At 45.3% G+C, this 23,496-nt stretch overlaps 1 protein-coding gene across 3 annotated transcripts in view; it reads right to left on the bottom strand.

Moving 5' to 3' along the window:
- Positions 1-23,496, bottom strand: part of Tiam1 (TIAM Rac1 associated GEF 1) — a 304,202-nt gene that overhangs the window by 160,949 nt on the left and 119,757 nt on the right. For all 3 annotated transcript variants that reach the window (XM_004654435.2, XM_045150639.1, XM_045150640.1), the window contains exon 3: positions 307-474. The gene's annotated coding sequence lies outside the window, so the exon portion shown is untranslated. The remainder of the gene's footprint in view (positions 1-306; positions 475-23,496) is intronic.

Raw genomic sequence — 23,496 nt, forward strand, 5'->3', positions numbered from 1 at the left:
TTAATCCAACATAAAGATGGTGAAACTCAGAGATAAAAGATCCCGAGGGCAGTTCACAGGGGCAGAAAAGATATCATAGGAACCTACCTGGTCTTTTCATGTTGTTTTGTTTTCATGTTAATAACCTTAAATTGTTAGCTGGGTGTCACCCTAGTCCATGGAAGTGATTCCAAATTCTTTTTCCCACCAGCTACACATGACACACTACTTTACCGCTAATCCATCCAACCAGCCCCAGCCCCTTACAAATCGTCCCATTAATCCAGGCAGACACACGAAGGCTCATAGCTCCAAACACAGACCTACCTTAAAAGGCAACAGTGGTCCCCAGCCCAACTGGCCCCAAGAGCACTGTGGCATTTAGATTCTGAGTTGGCTATGACGTCCGTGGCTGGGACTGGGGCATGTGTCAGTACCTGCCCTGCCGGGTGGCCATCAGGGTCTCACCTGAGTCTGGGAGAATGTGCAAGAAACCTGGACAGACCAAAAAAAAAAAAAAGGAGAAGAAGAAATGGTTAGCCAGAAGGAAGGAAGTGAGTATTTTCATCAATTCTCCCATATTAATTTTATGTGAAATACAATGCCCTTGAGTCAAAGGACGTAACAACTTAGCTACAGGTATTTAATGGCAGGCTTCGTGAGGCAGCTGCGCGAATACCAGCGTGTCTGCATGAATGGAAAGACACCGCCCTCCAAACTATCATTTCAACCTGTTCGCTGCGTACTGGAGGGTTGGATAACAGAAGCATGGAACCACAGTGTCCTCGCGCAATCTTCAAAGAGTTTCAACAAACGGAAAGGGATGGAAACAAGTAGCCTCCGACATTCTCAGAGCAGAGCACTACCGATAATGGGACTTGAAGAAAATGATGACAGTTGAAAAGAGGAAAAAAAAAACACAACTTAAATCCATAAACTTCCTCCTCCTGTGCACATTTTCATAAGCTGGCAAGTGTCATATTCAGGTGGGAGGGGGGAAAGCTCAAGAAAGAATTTAGGTAAATATCCAAACTGTTACTTAGTAAGGAAAATACATCAACAAAGATAGCTCCAAGCTGACTAGCCCCTCCCCCTTTGGCTGTTTTTGAACGTGTGTTTGTGTGTGTGTGACATGTAAATGCAGATGCATACACACACCCTACATGCATGCCCGCGGAGGCCAGAGGAGAATGGTGGATGTCCTTCTCCAGGGCCATCCACACAGTTCTTTGAGATGGGGTCTCTCCCTCAGCCCAGAGCTACTGCCCAGCAATAACCCCAGCAATTCTCCAGTCTCCACCGGCCCCTGCCCCGCCAAGGACTGGGCTTACAAACATGTGTGACATGCATGGCTTTTTTGGTTTTTTTTACCCATTTAGAGAGACTTTATTACAATAAGGGAAGGAAAGAGGAGGGAGCACCCAGAGCTCCTACCATAAGTGTATAGAAAGGAGTAAAGCCCTCTTGCCTAGTTTTTTACATGAATTCTGGGGAGTCAGACTTTGCAGGCCCGAGAGGCCCTCACACTTAAGCTTGACAGGTGCTCACAACCAATGAGTTGTCTCCATAGCCCTTGTTACTTTTTTTTTCTTTTAGAGATAGAGAGAGGAGAGAGAGAAAGTGTGTGTGAGAGAGAGAGAGAATGGGCATACCAGGGCCTCCAGCCACTGCAAACGAACTCCAAATGCATGTGCCACCATGTGCGTCTGGCTTACTTGGGACCTGGAGAATCAAACCTGGGTCCTTAGGCTTCACAGGCATGCGCGTGAACCGCTAAGCCATCTCTCCAGCCCCAACCCTTGTTACTTCTTGAGGCAGGGACTCACTCTGGCCAAGGCCAACTTGGAACTCACTCTATAACCCAGGCTGGCCTTGAATTCATAAGTTATCCTCCTGCCTCAGACATTCTAGAGCTAGAATTAAAATGTGTGAGCCACCCAGTCTGATACCCCCCCAACCCACCCTTTCAGCTGATCCCTTCAGGAAAAACTGCCAGAGGGTATAGTGAATTTGAGTGCCTTCATTTTATTGTTTTGCAACTGGCCATTCCTCTGTGAGCTGCCCGCTGCGATTTCAGCAAGGTGAAAACAATACAAACAAGAAAACAACACTTGCAGCAGAAACACAGAGAGAACTGCCCATTGGATGGAGAGGGCCACATAGACAGTGAGATGAGTGAGTGAGTAAATAAATACATATATCCACACAGAACAGGACGCGAGGTTTCTGTTCTCCCTTTTCTTGGAAAATGTACCATTTAACCATGAAGTTGGTGACTCACGTTTGCAGGGGAAGGAGCAAGAGTTCTAACAACACCCCGTTATTAGCCCACAATACATGCCCTTTCAAAGATCACCCTATTACCCTCATGTTCATTCCCTTTTCTTTGGGCACCCTCCCCTTCCACTGCTCTCTGTCAATTTCTGAATTTGCAAAGCAGTCCCTGAATTGCTTAGGAACTGGCAGAAATTAATAAGCAACAACCCATTTATATTGAAATGGACTCATTACAGTGCCAGCTGCCAATAATTTTCAAGGCTGGAGTTTCACTGGCAGAGGGGACTGCGGGCGGCTGTCCCTCCACCTGCACCACGGAGGCTGAATGTGCAGATTTTATACTTAAAAACAAATTACTCGATCTACCGGAATTGAATGTTTTCTATCTATATGCTTCTAGTCACAGAACAAAAGAGCTAGCTGAGGAGGATGGTCAAAGTTAGAGGGCATTATTCATAAAACACAATGGAAAACAAAACTGAGTGTATTTGGTAATTTTTTTTTTTTTTTGGCTGATTTTGGTAGAAAAAGAAATCATGACCCTGCCTGTAGAATTGGTCCACGTGTGGCCTAATGAAGTGTGCAGACACGTTTGGGCCTCTGTAATGAGCCCATACACTGAGATCTCAATGCACCGACAAGTACCACTGTGTGTGCAGTGAGCAAACACCACCATGGCCTTGTGAATGCGGGCCAGGGAGCCTGGAGAACCACCAGTACTCTGGGTTTTCTTCAAGAGCTGCAAAGAACTTGGGAGTCACCAGGAGGCAGCTCTCCATGCACCAAGCTCAGGGGTGGGAGCCTGGAATCCTGGGGTGTGTACTGTCACAGCTTGGCTTTGCAAGTCCAACCTCCTTACTTACAGCATGATTAGGAACAAGCTCTGAATGCCATCTTCTCCTCTAACGATGCAGATAATGACAGTGCCCAAACTACTGGGTAGTTACGAGCAGTAAATGAGATCATCCGCATTACGTAATGGGCTACATGTGTACTCCGTGATCAGTTCTATTAAATGTTAGCTCTCATTTCCACTATTAGGGAACATTTGTAAACCATCAGGAGCATGCTACGGGATGGTCTGCTATAACGGAGGCTAACGTGGCGCCTAACTCACTGAAACTTAATCTTATCCACTGAATGAAATCAGTCCCTTTAAATTTGTTACGGAACAATACTAGGAATTAATTAGCCAGGCTGGAAGATGGGCAGATTCAGTTTGCCAAAGCCCCAGCAATGCGGACGAAATCCAGCAGTGCCCGTCCAAACTGCTTACACTACGCAAAGACAATCCCACAGAACTCAACGCTGAGCACACCATGGTTTTCATCTCACTCGGATTCACCCTCGACTCACAGTTGAATTCCATCAGAAATCAAATTACTGGTTTTCACAGGAAGTATGCAGTGGTGGTGAGGAAACCGTCACCTCAGCCTTTATACACCTACAAGGGTGGACCGAGCTAAGAAATCCCACTGCTCCAATCCTGTGCTGTGACTGAAGATGGAAAGCCACATCAGAAACAGTGTGTCCAGGGTTGGATAGCTGGCTTAGCGGTTAAGGCATTTGCCTACAAAGCCAAAGGACCTTGGCTCGATTCTGCAGGACCCACATTAGCCAGATGCACAAGGGGGCGGGGGACGCATGCATCTGGAGTTTGTTTGCAGTAGCTAGAGGCCCTGGTGTGCCCGTATTCTCTCCCTCTCTCCCCCTCTCTCTCTCTTCCCCCCTCCCTCTTTCTCTCTGTCAAGTAAATAAATAAAAATAAAATATTTTAAAAAGAAACACTGTGTCCATTGCTTTCCCTTTAAAGTTGGCTGGAGCAAGATTTTCTTTTTCACTTTCTAAACTACTCCCGGGCTGGGGAGATGGCTCAATGGGGAAAGTACGGGAGGGTTTGAATTTGGGATCCCTGGGACCCAAGTAAATGCCAGGTATGGTGGTAAGCATCTGTAGTCTCAGCACTGGGGAGGCAGAGACAGGCAAAGCTTACTAGCTAGGCTAGACAAATCCACGAACTCCAGGTTGAATGAGAGACTCTGTCTCACAAAATAAGGTAGAGGGGTAATTGAGGCAGACAGTCGACATCAACTTCTGGCATCCACACATGCATGTGCACTGGCACGCATGTGTGCTGCCCCCTACACAAACATACACGCACACAAAACAAATAAGAAACCCCTCCTAAAGGACTTTCTGTGTGTGTATGTATATGCCTTACAAGTTCCAAGAATCAGTATATGAAGACTTACTGTTGGGCTGGAGGGATGGCTTAGTGGTTAAAGTTCTTGTCTGCAAAGCCAAAGGACCCACGTTCAATTCCCCAGGACCCACTTAAGCCAGATGCACAAGGTGGTGCATGCATCTGGAGTTCGTTTTCAGTGGCTTGAGGTCCTGATGTTCCCATTATCTCTCTCTCAAACAAATAAATATTTTTTTAAAAAAGCCGGGCATGGTAGTGAACACCTTTAATCCTTTAATCCCAGCACTAGGGAGGCAGAGGTAGGAGGATGGCTGTGAGTTTGAGGCCACCATGAGATTACATAGTAAATTCCAGGTTAACCTGAGCTAGAGTGCAACCCTACCTCAAAAAAAAAAAAAAAAAAAAAAAAAGCTTCCTGTCAAAATACCTAGGCTCAATTATCAGGCTCTATCATTTACTAAATTATGTGACCCCAAGATAGTAAATAACCCATTCTGAAAAACACAAGAAGATTAGGATGCACTGAGATCTGCCTTGCCAATACCCTGGCTGAAAGTTGTTTTAAGAAAGAGATTAGAGAATCGGCATGAAAAGCTATAAGCTTCTACATAAGCAAGTTAATTCTTATTTTGTTTTTGGTCAGTGCCCCCCCCCAAAAGGTCTTGCAATTGAATTAATGAGCAGCAGAAAGTTTTCCTTTACCTGGGAACTAAAAGTGGCATGGAAAGTGAGGCAGGTTTTAGGTCAAAATTTCTGAAATTTATATGTATTAAACACCAAGAAGATTTGTTTTCTATTGTTCAGATTAGATCCCAAATTAGAATTGCCTAAATGGATGAACGGACAGATTGCCTGGATGGTTGGGGAGATAGATAGATGATTGATTGATTGATTGATTGATTGATGATAGATAGATAACAGACAGACAGACAGACAAATAGGTGGATAGATGAATGTAGGGCACTGAAAGTTTTGAAATGATCTTAAAAATAAGATTAATGGAAGTTTAAGCATCTTGGGTTTTTGTTGTATACTTTTTAGATTCTTAAACTTTAAGGAAAGCCCTGGGCAAATTTCTACAATTTGGAACAGAATAAAGGAAATCACGGGTGGAAAAGCAACAGCCCTGTGAGAACAAAGTCAAGGTGGGGAATACGGTTGAGAGTGCACAGTACCTGCCCTACACGCCTAGCTCGATTCAACAGGTTTAGCCGGGACAGCCGGACTCAAACAGGGTCAACCCACAGCTGTCAAATTCACACTGTCCCAATGAACTGCTCAAAAGGACAAATGTTGCCAGTAGTGAAATCGCCGGAATTTCCACCGCGCGTTGAGAAGCAAGGCTCTCAACGCCATCCTTCCTCGTGGGCTCGAGTGAGGAGATTCACGCAGCGACTTCCGATCTTGACAGCTGCCTGCACACAGCGCACTTGGGAGGACGCTGCAGCACAGGAGCCGGCGGCCGCTCCCGGGAAACTCTCCCCGGACACTCGACCTGCCGCAGTGCTGAACTCCAGCTCTCAGGCTCCCCGGGGCGGACGCGGGCCTCCACACCACGCAGCGCAGGCGGACAGGACAGTTCTACCCAGGCTCAGAGCACAATCCATCACTCCCTCGGCACAGGTGAATGAGCCATGACAGGGGCTTCTGATTCCATAAAACACGAGTGAAGTGATTGAGCCCAGCCACTTCTTTAAGGCAAACAGAAAAACGCACTCTATTCAGCCAAATAAGAGCTCAAAAAGTTTCCACATCCATGCTTGCCCTAGCACGCAGCAACGTTTTACTTCCTAACGTCTCCAAATGTGGCCCAAGGTAACTAAGCAGATTAACTAAGAGACAGATGCAGAGATTCAACACTCTCAAACAGGCCCTGAGTGGGAGCCTATTTAGTAAAGTAATAACTTTAATTTTGGAGAGTGAATCTTTGGCAATACTGAACCAACAGGTTCCGCTGGGGTGGGTATTACCATGTTTCTCATGAGATGAGTAAAGTCAGGGCATTTCAAAACAAAGTCACGCATCCTCTCCTGTACCCAGGGAGAGCTGCAAGTGACAGATAGCTTCCTCATTGCCTTATGCCATGTTAATAGCATTGGGCCTAAATACTCAGATTCTAAGTTTCCCAGAGTTCTAATGACTATTGTCTTGCGACTATGAGCACACTTAACGACACCTCCAACTAGTAACTGCCTGGCGCAGCGACAGTACGTCCATGCCTGCAAAGCTTCTTCCCAGTGTCATTTGAGGGAATCTGGGAAGCCCCAGTCCCCCAGGGCTCTGCACCACAGCTGGACATCGGATCTCCCAAATATCCACACAGCTGATGCTAAAAACGGCTATAATGAGGCCCAGCTTGCTGAAATGGGTTTAATACCCTTTTTCAGGACAAACCACAAGAGCAACATAATTTCTCAAAACTCTGGGCATCTCTGCTATGCCTCAAAGCCGTGAAGCACTGACCACTTGGGAATTCTACCCCGCATTCCGAGAGTAGTGACCGTGTGAGGCCAGAGCACAGCTTTGGGCTCTTGGCTCCTGATATTGTCGATTTCAGTTTTGAGTCACATCAGAAAGCACACTCTTGCACTGTCTGAGAAAGCGGGACATTGGGTCCCAATAGAAAAATGGCGAAAGAGGTGAATGTAATTAACTGCTCCCACTGAAATACGTCCTTTTCTATTTCACTGCAGTGTGGCTTAACTGACAGGGCGTTCCCAGTGAGAGAACTGGGTTACCTAGGCACCCATGGGAACAAAGTGGGAGAGGATAGTGTTCTGTAAAAAGTGCTTTCAGCCTCCTGTGAAACATAACAGTTTAATCCTCAAACTGCATGCCAGGACAATCTTCTCAAGCACACATCAACACGTTGGTTTAGAAGAGATTTTCAAAAGACAACCACTTTGCTCAACAACTAATTTTCCAAGATCAAGCTGCCCAGATCTCTCTCTTCCCTTGGACAGACCTGTTTCTTGTTCTCAGAGGAGCCAGAGAAGCTTCGCCCTGTGCAGGAGGATTGCTGTGAGTTCGAGGCCACCCTGAGACTACATAGTTAATTCCAGGTCAGCCTGGACCAGAGTGAGACCCTACCTCGAAAAAGAAAAAAAAAAAAAAAAAAAAAAGTAATAACCAAAAGGCATCGAGGAGGGCAATGGTAGGAAACACAGCTTGCCCTATGGGGTGAGGTTGTAGTAATGGCATCCCAAGTACAACATCGCTGAGTGGAATTACAAACACCATCAGTCTTGATATGTGTTTAATCTAACAGAAGGCGGTACATCCCAACAAAAAGGATCTTAATTAAACATTAAGTAAAACATTTCAGTCTAACAGACTTATACTCTGAAATAAAGTCAAGTGACTCTTTAAATTGTTTTAAAGGGATTCCTAAGCAATTTCAAATGGAGGTGGTTGGGATTCTTTATCTGTAAGTGTCCAACTTCTAAAAGAGAAGACACAGGACTCGGTTGTTCCTCAACATGGAAGAATAAATTGATGTTCAAATGGCCCACAGTCCTGAGTACCGTCCTGGGTTTGCAGTCTGAAGTGGCACTTGACTCTGGGCCCACGTTCAAACGTCAGACATCTTCCCAAATGACTCTGGTACTTAACTGGTAATCGTTTCCAATTGGCAAATATACAATTAAGACTACAAGCTCTAACAGGTGAAGCACAACTCTTTCATTGATTCTAAGATGTACACTTGTTTGTCTTTGGTCTATGTTTTTGCTTTAAGAGCTCTGAACTGGACTGTATCTTATGAGCAAGTTCTGTTTTCACCAGCCACGTTGTCTCTTTCTCTGTGGGCAATAGAACACTGATACATCTGACCAATGATAGCTCCACCTAAGTAGAGTATATAAAAATAGACTTCAAAGCCGGGCGTGGTGGCGCACGCCTTTAAGTCCAGCACTCGGCAGACAGAGGTAGGAGGATGGCTGTGAGTTCGAGGCCACCCTGAGAATACATAGTGAATTCCAGGTCAGCCTGGACTAGAGTGAGACCCTACCTCGGGGAGAAAAAAAATAGATTGCTAAATAGCTATGCTAAGACTGTCAGAAACCTGCCTGGGAATTGTTTGGGTCAAGCAGATTATGTTCTCGTGAAAACTGTATTGAGTGTTGCCCCTTCGGTTCAACTTGACTAAGGGTGAGGTGAGGAGTTAGACCATTTCCTTATGATGCCTACAACTTGAGAAAAGGATGGACACGTCCCCACTCTGTGACAGCTAGTGTGGCTTTACTAGTAGTGAGCAAGGGGAAAAAAGGGAGGGGGCTCAACACTACAATAAAAAGCTATCCTTGGACCTGGTCTTTAAGGATTAACAAAATTTAGCTTAGTGCAAGAAAACAGGAGGAATGAGCAAGGATGGAAGGGGCAGAAGGGCAAAGCCCCAGGAAAACTGGAGGCGGCAGTGAAGGCTCTGGAGACTGGAAGAGACAGCCCAGGGGGTGACAGCCTTACCTGCGTGAGCACCAGAGCCTGAGACCACCTCAGTCTGACTCCCCACAAGCCACGTACCCAGACGCATGTGGAGCGTGCATCCTGTGGAAAGCAGAGGCCAAAGCACTGCAGGACCTCGCGAAGGCCGCAAGCTCAGGAATCAGTGACAGCAATGGAGGGGGCACCTGACATTCTCCTCTGACCTCCACAACAGCAAACATGGGGTGCTTGCATCTGTGTGTGTGTGTGTGTGTGTGTGTGTGTGTGTGTGTGCGCGCATGTGCGCACACACACACACACACACACAAACCAATAGGGCTGTGGAGATGGCTCAGTGGTTAAAAGCACTTGCTTGCAAAGCCTGCTGGCCAGTGTTCAGTTCCCCAGCACCCATGTAAAGCCAGATACAAAAAGTGGTACGTGCATTTGACGTGAATTTACAGCAGCAAGAAGTCCTAGAGGGCCCATTCATTCATCGATTCATTCTTTCTTTCTTTTTAGGGAGGGTCTCACTGTAGCCAAGGCTGACCTGGAATTCACTATGCAGTCTCAGGGTGTCCTCGAACTCATGGCGATCCTCCTACCTCTGCCCCCTAAGTGCTGGGATTAAAGGCGTGCGCCACCACGCCTGGCTTTATTCATTCTACCTTTCATTCGTTCTCCCCTCCCCCAAATAAAAGCAAAAAAGATTAATAAATAAATAAGGCTTTGTGGAATGGAAGTGCCAGTAATTAAACATATAGGGAGATGACTGTCTGGGAGCTAGTTGGAGGTGATGAGGCTAAAAGGCTGACTAGGGGCTATGGACACTACAGAAAGCTGCGAGATGTCATTAGGTGTAACAGGAATATGTAATGGGATTTTTTATGGGAAGAACATGATCAAACATCGTTTTCAACTTCCAGGTAGACTGGAAAAGAAGGCGGAGCCTTGTTGCAATAAACCAAACATGTGAGATGATTCAAATGAGACAATGGGTCCCTTGAAGTGGTGACTATGGCGGGTGGGAAAACCAGGACTTATGAAAGGAATAAAGTAGAGAAAGGAAAAGACAGTGACAGCTCTGAAGTTCTCTATAACAAAGACATCTCCAACTCTGGGGTCTAATGGAGCCCCATTCAAAAGTTTTTCTTGGGGGGCCGGAGACATGGCTGAACAGTGAAGGCACTTGCCTGCAAGCCTAAGGACCCATGTTCAACTCTCCAGACCCCATGTAAGCCAGACACACAAGGTGACGCAAGTATGCAGGGTCAAACATGCGCACAACGTGGCACATGCGTGTGGAGTTCAACTGCAGTGGCTGGAGACCATGGTGCACCAATAGTCACGTACACTCTCACAGACACACACACACACACATTAAAAGTTTTATCTTGGCTGGGAAATGGTGCGGCAGGTCAAGGTGCGTGATTGCAAAGCCTGCCGGGCCCAGGTTTGATTCCCTAAAACCCACTTAAAGTCAGATGCAAAAAAAGTGATACATGCATCCGGAGTTTGTTTGCAGTGACAAGAGGCCCTGGAATGCCCATATGCACACATACACAAATAAATAGGTTTCAAAAAAAAAAAAAAATGAAGTACTGAGCCGGGCGTGGTGGCACACACCTTTAATTCCAGCACTTGGGAGGCAGAGGTAGGAGGATCGCCGTGAGTTCAAGGCCAACCTGAGACCATATAGTGAGCGAAACACTACCTCGAATGCTACTTTTGTGTCTGAAGAAGCAGCTGAAAACTGTTATATAATCTATTTAAAATGTCCTTTTTAAAGAAAAATCAAAAATCGCCCCTCCCCAGATTAGTCAGTTTGCGCTGCTGTCACAGGACATTTCTAACTTGACAACTTGTAAATAAGAACTTGTTTTCGCAGTTCTGGAGACTAGAAAGAACAAAATCAAGGCAGGTACCAGCAGACGCAATGTCCAGTAAGACCTGTCCCACACAGGCGTGGCCTTCTTGTGGCATCTGTGGAGGACAGAAGGGCAAAGAGCCCCCCAAGGGCCTTTTTGTTTTGGTTTGGTTTTTGGTTTTTGGTTTTCGAGGTAGGGTCTCACTAGCTAGCCCAGGTTGTCCTGGAATTCACTATGTAGTCTCAAGCTGGCCTCAAACTCACAGCAATGCTCCTACCTCTGCCTCCCGAGTGCTGAGATTAAAGGCTTGTACCACCACGCCTGGCCCAGGGGCCTTTTGTTATAGTGGTATTAATCATCTAAAAGTGCAGAGCTCTTAAAATCTTATCACCTCCTAACACTTCTAACCTCCTAACCTACCTCTCAATACCACCACTTTGAGTATGAGGTTCCAATGTGAATTCAGAAGGGTTACCGACACTGAGATCAGATCAGAACACCGGCCCCCCCACCTCCAAAAAAAGAAAGCTTAGCTAGGAACTGAAGACTGAAGACACAAATGATGGCCCGTTCCACTGTACAATCAAAGAGCTCAAAACAAAGCAAGAGAAGAAACAATAACAAACACATGATAATCTGTGAGAAGACAGAAGCTTAAAACATCTTAATGACTCCTTTTTGTTGACTTTATAAAATATTTATTTATTATTTATTTGCAAGCAGAGAGAGAATGGGCACCCCAGGGCTTCCCACCACTGAAAACAACCTTCAGATGCATGCTCCACTTTATCAGTATGGCTTCATGTGGGTACTGGAAAATCAACCCCAGGCCATCAGGATTTGCAAGCAAGTGCCTTTAACTGCTGAGCCATCTCTCCAACTCCAGAACTGATTTTTGGATGTATCTTGTCCTCCACACCTCGTAAGAAAGTGCTGATGTGTTAAAAGATAAGCTGAATCATACTAGCATCAAACAATATGAGTTGGGCAGCTCCAGACAGTAAGTGGTTGGGGCTCTGCCAGCAAGGTATGAAGGCTGAATTCAGACGCAAGGCAAAGAAAACACTGGATTGGCTAACGTGGAACTGTGGTCATATTTGAATCATTTAAATGGAAAAATGCCTAGATAGAAATTAGTTGGTGGTCCTGATTAGTGAAGCTTAAATTTTGTTTTCCTAGTATACAACCATTTGTACTGAGTTGAATTTTGATTTGCTTACATTTCAGTCTACTGGCCTCCTAATTAATCATTTTAACAAAAAGGAAGCGTGTTCTGTCTTGGGGTTTCTGTGCGGTCTCCCTCTTGCAGTATTTCTTTCATGTAGAAGGTCCTCTTCTCCCCTCTCCACTTCCCAAGCCCGCTCCATCTCCCAGATTCTACTAAAGACTACACTAATGTCATTACTTCTTGCCGTAATCCCTAGTGAAAGTCCACGAGTTCTCAGAGAACTGTGGAGGAGAAACGCTATTCTTTTCTGATGACTCCTTTTTTTAAGGAAAGCCCAATAAACTGACTTTTTTTAATGCAAGAGAGGGAGAGAGAGGAGAGAGAGGAGAGAATCGGCGAGCCAAGGCCTCCACCTACTGTAATCAAACTCCACATGCATGCGCCACCTTGTGGGCATGTGTGACCTTGTGCACTTGCATCACCTTGTGCATCTGGCTCACATGGGACCTGCAGAGTTGAACATCGGTCCTTAGGCTTCACAGGCAAGCCCTTTACCCACTTAGCCATCTCTCCAACCCTTAAACACACCTTCTATGGACCAAACTGACATTTATAATAACAAATACATTAAACAGGAACCACAAAGTTTGTTACAAAAATAAAATATGATACTTCTGTCTTGGGACTATAAATTTCAAAACTAAAAGAGATCTGAATTCAGCTTCCAAAATTTTCTAGGCTAGTAGGACACCCACTTTGCTTACTCATTCCTTATTTAAGTAAGATTGTCAACAGCAAGTGGCATTTCAGTGCTGTACACATAGTAAGACGTAACGGGAATGCATAAGTAAGTGTGCCCGAGTCACCTGAAGCAAATGTAGCATCTAAGGACGATGGATTAACGTTTCTATCGAGACAGCAAAATGAGCCAGTGGCTGTGTAATGTCAAGCAGGTCTCCAGTGATGCTCTGGTTACACCAGCAGCCAATCATGTGAAGGCTGAGAGGGGATCACATGGAGAGGTGCAGGGGAACAGCAAGGAAGAGCTGAATAGCGATGGAGTCCCAAGTAACTCAGCCCAACCCTTCTCACCAGCCATTCTCTTTAGCATGACGAGAACAGGCCGGCTGACAGTTTCTGTGTTACCTACACCTTTTGGGCACATGCTTCTTTGATTTGCTCCAGTCAAAGCCCATAATCATCATGATGACAAGCACCAGACTGTCTCTTTTCAGTAAAGAGGTGGTTCAAATTAAGGCAAAAGTACCGAGCTGTATCCTAGAGAGGCAAGATAAAAGGGCAACCAGATCTCACTTTAAAAATTGAGGTGAGGGCTGGAGAGGTGGCTTAGTGGTTAAGCGCTTGCCTGTGAAGCCTAAGGACCCCGGTTCAAGGCTCACTTCCCCAGGACCCACGTTAGCCAGATGCACAAGGGGGTGCACGCGTCTGGAGTTCGTTTGCAGAGGCTGGAAGCCCTGGCGCGCCCATTGTCTCTCTCTCCCTCTACCTGTCTTTCTCTCTGTGTCTGTCTCTCTCAAATAAATAAATAAAATAAAAATAAAAATAAAAAATAAAATATTAAAAAAAAAAATTGAGGTGAGGGCTGGAGAGGTGGCTTAGTGGTTAAGCGCTTGCCTGTGAAGCCTAAGGACCCCGGTTCAAGGCTCACTTCCCCAGGACCCACGTTAGCCAGATGCACAAGGGGGTGCACGCGTCTGGAGTTCATTTGCAGTGGCTGGAGGCCCTGGCGTGCCCATTCTCTCTCCCTCTATCTGCCCCTTTCTCTCTCTGTCTGTTTCTCTCAAATAAATACATAAAAATAAACAAAAATAAATTGAGGCAAGGGGCTAGAGAGATGGCTTAGCGGTTAAGCACTTACCTGTAAAGTCTAAGGACTTCAGTTCAAGGCTCAATTCCCCAGGACCCACATTAGCCAGATGCACAAGGGGGTGCACGCATCTGGAGATTGTTTGCAGTGGCTGGAGGTCCTGGCACGCCCATTCTCTCTCTCTCTATCTGCCTTTCTCACACTGTCTGTCACTCTCAAATAAATAAAAATAAAAACAAAAATATATTTAAAAATTAAGGTGAGCTGGGCGTGACGGCACATGCCTTTAATCCAGCACTTAGGAGGCAGAGAAGTCGGAGGATCGCTCTGAGTTTGGGGCTAGCCTGGGACTACAAACTGAGTGCCAATCAGACTGTGCTAGACCGAGACCCTATTTCAAAACAAAAATAAATAAATATAACACTACCAACATCCCCAACCACTCTGTGCTCCAAAGAAAGAAAGAAAGAAAGAAAGAAAGAAAGAAAGAAAGAAAGAAAGAAAGAAAGAAAGAAAGAGGAATGAGATCGTTTGAGCTGAGTAATGACCAATAATACTAATAATACCCATCTTAGCCAAATTAGAAATTGAGAGGGAGAAAGCTGGAGAGATGGCCTAGCAGTTAAAGCGCTTGCCTATGAAGCCTAAGGACCCAGGTCTAGCTCCTCCGAACCCACGTAAGCCAGACACAAGGTGATGCACGCACACAAGATGGCATACACATCTGGAGTTCGACTGCAGTGGCTAGAGGCCAGCGTGTACCAGTTCTCTGTGTCTCTCTTTCTCTCATAATAAAAAGTAAAATAAATTAAAAAATTGATAAGAGAGAAAGAAAATCACATGAAGGGTGCTGCACTTTTAAAAAGTAGCATGGGGACACCACAGATGAGATGCCCTCCCAGAGTCGGAGGATGACCAGTCTCTTAAGTCAGAGGCTCACCAGTCCCTCTCACCGTGAAGACAGTTCTGAGCACATTCTGAAACAGCCACACATCAAAGTCGCACACAGAAAAAGCGATGCATAAAATCACAAGGCAAATCTGTTTCTTGTATGACAGCAACTGACTTAAAAAGCCTGATGGTCGCTGCCAGGCGCGAGCTACGGGACCACCCACGGCGAGGCGGGCCCAGCAGGGTCCAGAGCTCCCACAGGCTTCTATGGACGTCTCCCTCACCAGGACATTTCTCAGCATGCCCACCCAGACCAGTACCAGGATATGTCACCACTTCTTGATTTAACTAATGTGCAGACCCCCATGACAGCGCCCTGTGCACATGTCACACACACCCTACTGCTCTAAGGAATCTCGAGCACTTCAGGCCTCTGTGCCCACTGCCTGAGAGCCAAACAGAAATCCATAAAAACTTAAATGCGAAAGCAAAAAGAAATACAAGAGTTTGAAAGTTCCTTCCTATACCCTAATGAAATCAACCTTCCACTTCCTCCAGTAATCATAATCACTGAAAACAAAGGGTCCATCCAGAACCTAATCAAAAAAAAAAAAAAAAAAAAAAAAAAGAGGAAAGATCACTGGTGGAAAATTCAGGCAGGGCCTGCAGAGAGACCTCTTGCAACAGAAACCGGGTCATGGATGGTAAAAGCCATCTTCAAAACTGTGAACATTTAATTGGTTTTGGCATTTATTAAAAATTCATTTTTAAAAAACCTAAACTTTGGGCTGGAGAGATGGCTTAGCAGTTAAGCGCTTGCCTGTGAAGCCTAAGGACCCCGGTTCAAGGCTCGGTTCCCCAGGTCCCACGTTAGCCAGATGCACAAGGGGGCACATGCATCTGGAGTTCGTTTGCAGTGGCTGGAAGCCCTGGCGCGCCCATTCTCTCTCTCTCCCTCTATCTGTCTTTCTCTCTGTCTGTCACTCTCAAATAAATAAATAATTAATCTTTAAAAAAAACCCTAAACTTTATTTCTTTTTAGCCTTAAAGCAATGTCATATATGGGCCAAAATGTGCCCAAATATTCAGAACACGTGCCAATAAACTCAAGCTGCTGTGAACTCTTGTGTTGACTAACCTCATTCTCACTGTGACCAAGAGCGTGTGCGTGTGTGTGTTTATTCTCTGATAACAAGGATAGCGTAAATACCCCTCCCTATCCAGTAGTTAATAAAACAATGCCATATGTATGCGATGAAAACAAGACAGAAAGACTCTAATCTCGGCCCACCACATGACACGGGGCACCACGACTGGCCAAGATGCACTAAGCAAAAAAAAAAAAAGTGCTTCTGACCTTAACTGCATTTTGTTGTGTGACTAATTTCAGATATAGCCAGGATAAGTGCTAGAAAATTTAAGGTATATCATCTGGAAGCATAAAGGCTTATAAAGAATAACAAGCAACAGAAAATTGTGTTTTAAGAAATAGCTGGGCATGGTGGCGCATGCCTTTAATCCCAGCACTCGGGAGGCAGAGGTAGGAGGGTCACCATGAGTTCGAGGCCACCCTGAGACTACATAGTGAATTCCAGGTCAGCTTGAGCTACAGTGAGACTCTACCTTGAAAAACTAAAATAATTTTAAAAAAAATTTTAAGAAATAATTTTCACAGATTTTCTTCTAACCTTTATTCTTAATACAGTATAATAACTATTTATATAACACTAACTTTGCATTAGGTATTATAAATAATCTAGAATAAAGTATACATGAGGATACATACAGATCACATGCAAATACTAAACCATTTTACACAAGGGGAAGTCACAGATTTTGGTTTGGAAGGGTTCTGGAATAAATTCCCACAGGTTACTGAGGAATGACTAAAAAAAGAAAACATCATTTTTATGGATTTTTTTTCCAGAATTAGACAAAACATTGATCCTTCTAGATGGGGGCTAAGTTACCTTCCAGAGAAAACTCCCATAGCTGCCAACTTTTTTTTCCTACTGTCTTAATCTTTTCTTCCAGCCAGACACAGTGGCTTACAACCACAGTCCCAGCACTTGCGAAATAGAAGCAGGAAGATTTCAAGTCGAGGTCAGCCTGGGCTATGTTGTAAGTTCTAGGTCAGCCTGGGATACCAGCACAGACACTGTCTCAAACCACAAAACGTCTCCTCTGGTAGGACTCTTAAGTTCTGTGTGGAATGGACTGCAACTTATTACTTCCTGCCATAGTACTCAATATATATCCCCTTGAAGTACTAGAGAAAGAGAGAGAGAGAGAGAGAGAGAGACTACTCTATTTGACCAAACGAATGGACACCATAGTCAAGCCAAGTTAGCATATAAATGGCTCATCTTTCCCTCCAATGGCTTTTCCTTTTCTCCAATAGCTAAGGATGTCATCAGTATTAACCAAAGGAAGAAAAGTAAAGTTTACTTCCATCCGGAATGTTTACAATGGAGCTGACTGACACTGCTGGCAAGTCATCTGCTCAAGGAAGATCTACGCAGGGAGCCGTAGGTTGAAACGGTTCCATAGGTCCATAGCCAACATCGTCAAGCCTTGAGATACAATATATATATACATACATATACATACAATATGTATATACACACACATATATCTCTATATAAAATTAGTTATGTACACAGTGTCTATACAGTCAAGTTGGTACCATCATTAGCCTCCTCCCTGTCCTCCCCCCTCCGCAGGGACCCCCTTCATTGGAGAATATGGGTCGTGCATTGTGGGGGTTAGCCATCAGGTATGGCAAAGAGGCAATGTCTCTGTGCATCATGACCCAACTTGTGGCTCCACCAATCTTTCCAGCCCCCTCTTCCACAAATTTCCCTGAGCCATGTTGGGTTCGTTTTAGGTCTACTTCGGTGATAGGGTTTTGGGAGCCTCTGTGTCTCCGGATCTCTGGTTTGGTAGGAGCTGAGTGTTCTCAGTATCGATCTCCTTCACCCTTGTGCTGGTACTAGGTCCAGCAAGAAAGCAGCACTCTTGCTCATTTCCCCAATTATTCTTTTTTTTTTTACTTCGGCATGGAAAATAGTATTACAATACGTTTGCAGACGGGAACACACATGCACGTGCACACGCGCGCACACGCACATAACCCAGCAGCTGACACCTCGGCTCCTGGTTTGAGAACTAGTCCCTACTTTTAACTTTTCTCCCAGCTCTCCCACGACACTCGGATGAACTGGGCATGTAAGATTCCCTGTGGGCACCAGTTCTCCAGCCTTGAAGCCACCTCCCTCTCCCACCTCTGATCCAAGAGCGGCTTCAAGTGCACAGCAGGAAGGGGTGAGGGTGTCCTCAGGAGACCCTCAATCCCAACACAGCTGGGCCTGGAGTTCGGCTTGAAAGCCAGTCCATGGGAGGAGGGTCAGAATGACTGCTCAGCACCCTCCTACACCCTGCTCGTGACTAATGCATCACGCTGAGAAAGCACTTCCTCCCAGCTAGCTAGAAGCGGCAAATCCCCATTTATACCAAATCAGTCCTGGGAAGGTTCAGGAGGTACTCAGAGCCGCTCCAAGACCCAAGTACACCCCTTTCTGAAAATACCCACCTTGAGGGAAGGCAAGTGGAGAGTTTAGCCTTAAGACTCCTTTCTAAGGCTGCTTCGTTTGGGGCCAAAATCAAAGCACACGCGCAGTGGGAGGGCAGCCCGTACTCCTCTCTGAGTGCTGAGTAACTTATGTTGGTGCAAAGCCACTGATTTTCTCTGTGGCTTCTTCCTGAATTAATTAAATGCTTTAAAAATTAAATGCTTCAAAAACATTCAGCTTCACAGAAAACAGGGTTGTTCGGTAGTGTGGTTAGTCAGTTTCCAATTACTAACAGTGGTGGTTTGATTCAGGTGTCCCCATAAACTTAGGTGTTCTGACTGGTAGGTTCCCAGCTGATGGAGATTGGGGAATTAACGCCTCCTGGAGGCAGTGTATTGTTGGGGGCGGGCTTATGGGTGTTACAGCCAGTGTCCCCTTGCCAGTGTTTGGTACACTCTCCTATTGCTCATCTGATGTTGGTCAGGAGGTGATGTCCACCCTCTGCTTATGCCATCGTTTTCCCCTGCCATTGTGGAGCTTCCCCTCAAGTCTGTAAGCCAAAATAAACCTCTTTTTTTCCCACTCAAGCTGCTATTGATTGGGTGATTTCTACCAGCAATGTGAACCTGACTGCAACACTAACCAATGCCTGAGATAATCAGTTTATGAATGGAAAGGGGTTATTTTGTCTCACAGTTCTGAAGGCTCAGGTCCACTACTGGCTAGCCTCACTGCACACGGTGAAGGGGCTCATGGGTGTAGCAAACCCCTTCATGATTCTGAGTGGGGAAAAGAGGAAGAGGAAAGTGGTGTGATCCCTGAGTCACCAAAAAGCATACTCTTGACAGTGTAACTTGGTCCCACTGGGCCCCATGACCTGTAAAGGTTATAGCACCTCCCAGTAGAAGCAGGATGGGGAAATGGCCTGAAACATACAGGTCTTGGAGGAACAGTTCAGATTGGTATGTAAAGTGGGGAGGGAGAGTAATGCACACAATCAGTGTAGGGATACATTTTTCCAGCAGTGCTTTTCCATTCAAAATAGCATCCATGAGAAAGAAGAGGGGATTAATCAAGCGTATTCACTAAATCAAGCTTGGTGATCAAAATAACACCAGCCTTCTGCCTCTACCGATGCGTCCCTCGCACAAGCACGGGGGAGCAGGGACTAGGCGAGGCCTGAGCTAATGTTGGCATCAGGGTGCCAGCTCTTGAGCCTCCTGTTTTGATCTCTCTCACTCCGTCCTCACACTCACAGGAACAGTGTGCCATCTGCGCTCTACCACCCAGCATGGCTCCGTTCCCCATAAAGGTAAATAACACCCTGAGGCTGCTTTTCATCTTTAAAAAGTTCCTTCAATGATTGCTTCCAGGCCTCAATCTTCAGTCAACATAATCTCGTCACAATGCAAACTGGGCCCCTGCTCTGACCGAGGCACACTTGGAGATTCCACTGGAGAAGCTGGCTGGCGAAGTCTCATGACTCCTCACTGGGTGGAAAGGATTTTTTTAGTAGGTAGGTAGGTAGGGAACAGGAAATACAGTAAGAACCAGAAAGGAATAATAGAAATCCCAAAAAGCAGGCTGGAGGGATGGCTTAGCTGTTAAGGTGTTTGCCTGCAAAGCCAAAGGACCCAGGTTTGATTCCCCAGGACCCACGTTAGGCAGATACACAAGGGGGTGCACGTGTCTGGAGTTTGTTGGCAGTGGCTGGAGGTCCTGGCACACCCATTCTCTCTCTCTCTGTCAAACATATAAATATTTTTAAAAAGGAAATCCCAAAAAGCTCGGAGTGCTTGGTAGGAGAAAGGGATACAGTTTAACTAAGTCCTTTATGCAGAGCTGATTTTCCAGGTAGTCCCATACATGCCGTGAACAGGCAAACGTGAAAAACCACATTGTTTTTAAGAATATTGTACACAGGCTAGAGAGATGGCTCCACAGTTAATGCACTTGCCTGCAAAACATAATGACCCGGGCTCCATTCCCCAGTACACACATAAAACCAGATGGCAGGGGCTGGAGGGCTTGATTGTATATTCTCTCTCCTTTTCTTTCTCTCTGTGCTTACAAATGAATAAATAAAGATATTTTAAAAGAATATTGTACACAATAGGGTAGAATAATGGTTTAATTTCATTATGATTTCCTAAATTGGCATTTATATTAGCTTCTCAAAAAGAATGTGATCATTTTGATATCTTCACTAATCTATTGAAATCCTTGAAAAGATTTTTTTTTTTTTTAATTCTGGGGATTAATAATGGGCATTTGGGAAGCATTCTGCAATAAAAAGCCTGGTGTAATGGAGAATATTCATTATCAAAACACAAATTTGAAAACTTCACATTTTAGGGTGCCTAGATTTGTAATAGCTAGTTTATATAACATGCACCATGGAACAACTCCATGCCAAGGGCCACCATTTTAAGATGGGCAACAGTTATGAAATATTAAAAAAAAAATTTAAATCCTATCTGTGCATATATACGTCATCTGCAAGATGGAAACAGACTGCAGCTGTTGAGATTCATGTCTCTTCTGTCTCAATACCTGGTTTGACAAGGAACAAAAGCATGTCTACTTGTCAGAAACTGCCTCAACCCTTCTGGGCCCAATTTGAGGTTGTAACAGAACCTTTTCTGCTCTTCTCAAGGTCACACTCTGAAAGCCCCTCTCTGGAAACCCTAGTACTGACCGAGAGGAATATGGTCTGTGTTACAGAGACACTGGGGATGAATGGCACCAGGGCAACAGAACTACAAAAAGAAATAAACTTCTTTCAAAATCTTACATCATGCAAAAATAAGGGTGTGTTTAGAAGCATTATGTTAAAAGAAACAAATAACAAAAGAACAAATAAACTGAGACAAAGAAAGAAAGAAAGAAAGGAAGGAAGGAAGGAAGGAAGGAAGGAAGGAAGGAAGGAAGGGAGGGATGGGGCTGGAGAGATGGGTTAATGGTTAAGGTGCCTGCTTATGAAGCATAAGGGCCAAGGTTCGATTCCCCAGTACCCACGTAAGCCAGATACACAAGTGGTGCATATACCAGTTTGACTGCAGTGGCTAAAGGCCATGGCACGGCCATTCTCTCTCTATCCGCTCCTCCTTCTCCCCACCCCACTCTCTCTAATAGATACGTGAATAAAATTATTTTTAGAAAGTAATAGAATGGTGGAAGCAAAGGATAGAGAGGGGAGAAAGCAGAGTCGCTAACGATTGCAGTTTCAGCTCAGGAAGATGAGAAAGTTCTAGAGCTGAAGGGTGGTGAGTGGGGACGGCAGCACAACCACGTGAACACATATCATGTCATGAACCGTACATATGAAAATGGTTAATACGGGCTGGAGAGGTGGCTTAGCAGTTAAGGCGGCTGCCTACAAAACCTCAGGACCCAGGTTTGATTCCCCAGGACCCACATAAGCCAAACATACAAAGTGATGCAAGAGTCTGGAGTTCATGTGCAATGGCTGGAGGCCCTGGCGTGCCCATTCGCGTGCTCTCCCTCTCCCTCTCTCTCTCTCTCTCTCTCTCTCTCTCTCTCTCTGCCGGTATCTGCCCCTCTCTCTTTCACTCCAATAAATAAATTAAAACATGAATAAAAATGGTTAATGAGAGGTGGCTTAGTGGTTAAGCGCTTGCCTGTGAAGCCTAAGGACCCTGGTTCGAGGCTCGGTTCCCCAGGACCCATGTTAGCCAGATGCACAAGGGGGCACATGCATCTGGAGTTCATTTGCAGCGGCTGGAGGCCCTGGAGTGCCCATTCTCTCTCTCTCTCTCTTTCTCCCTCTCTCTCTCTGTCAAATAAATGAATAAATAATAAAAAAATATTTTAAAAAATGGTTAATACGGTAAATTTCAGGTTATGTATATTATGCTTCAATAGAAAATTAGGACCGTGACAATGATTTCTGCAGAATGCTTCACAATTTGAAGTGTTTCTATAGACACTAGATCAGCTCGTCGCCATAGCAATCTGGCACTGGGTACATAAATCACATCTATGCCTCTGTTAGGTAAGTGACACATCTGGTGGCTAGGAGATGCAGGAGTGACTCAGTCCTTATCGGATCCCAGACCCTCCTCCTTAAGATCCTGTTGCACTCATCTCAAGAGCGCACCCTGACTTTCAAACGGGGCAGGGCGGGGGAGGGGGGGAATGGCACAGATGCCTCCACAGATACATGGTCAAAATTGAGACTTCCAGTTCCAGAGGCCCACAAGGGGATTTCACTTTACCAAATCTACAGTTTCCCAAACTTTCTTCATCATAACAGCTTTATTTCAGCTGGGTAATGTGGCGCATGCCTTTTAATCCCAGCACTGGGGAGGCAGAGGTAGGAGGATCACGGTGAGTTCGAGGCCATCCTGAGACTACATAGTGAATCCCAGGTTAACCTGGGCCAGAATGAGACCCTACCTCGAAAAACAAACAAACAAACAAAAAAGCTTTATCTCATGGAACATTCATTGGCAACCTGTGGCAAGTGAGCGCTTCCTGCCCTCCCTCTATGAGAAATAACCTTAGCAAAACGAGGTCATTTTTATTACAAGGACATGTATTGTCAAGTAATCCAAGTGTTTGCCTAACTGGCAGCTGCACGTTATCAATATCACCGCCAGCACGAACCTCACCTGGGAATCTCCCGTCTCCAATTTCCTATCCTCCCTCATCCAAATCTTCCCATCAGCCATAAAAGTACCACGCAGACCAGGAGGAAGACAATGACAAGCCTGACAGACATCATCCTTGGCATCTACACTGCTTATTCACTGGGTACGGATCACATCACACTCAGGGAGGGAGGGAGGGAGGGAGGGAGGGAGGGAGGGAGGGAGGGAGGGAGGGAAGGGCAGGTGGACTTTAGAAATAAATCAAGAGCATAATAATGGTGTACTTCTCCCACCCCAAATCCTCTGTCGCAGGCCAGATATAAATGAGTCAGAGAAAGCAAGAGATCCATCACTCTGTGTTAATTAAACATATTGGAGGGATGAGTGCAGAGCCAACAGATTGCAGATCTCACAGGTGATTTATATAGCAACAATACTTAGATTGCATATTAATACACATCCTTGGCATTTTCTTCCCAGCAGTTATTAAAAACCTCCTTTGGAGTGGTGGTGATCAAACCCCAGACCCCACATGTACAACAGGGAAATGTTCTATCACTGAGCTATATCACCAGCCCCCTGCTAATTAAAAGAAAATAAAACATCAACAGTCATGAACCACAAATTTCTAATTGTAGGTTTGTTGTTTTGTTTTGGCATCCAAAAATTCTTTTG

Source organism: Jaculus jaculus, chromosome 5 (assembly GCF_020740685.1).
Source record: "Jaculus jaculus isolate mJacJac1 chromosome 5, mJacJac1.mat.Y.cur, whole genome shotgun sequence".
Lineage (NCBI taxonomy): Eukaryota > Metazoa > Chordata > Mammalia > Rodentia > Dipodidae > Jaculus > Jaculus jaculus.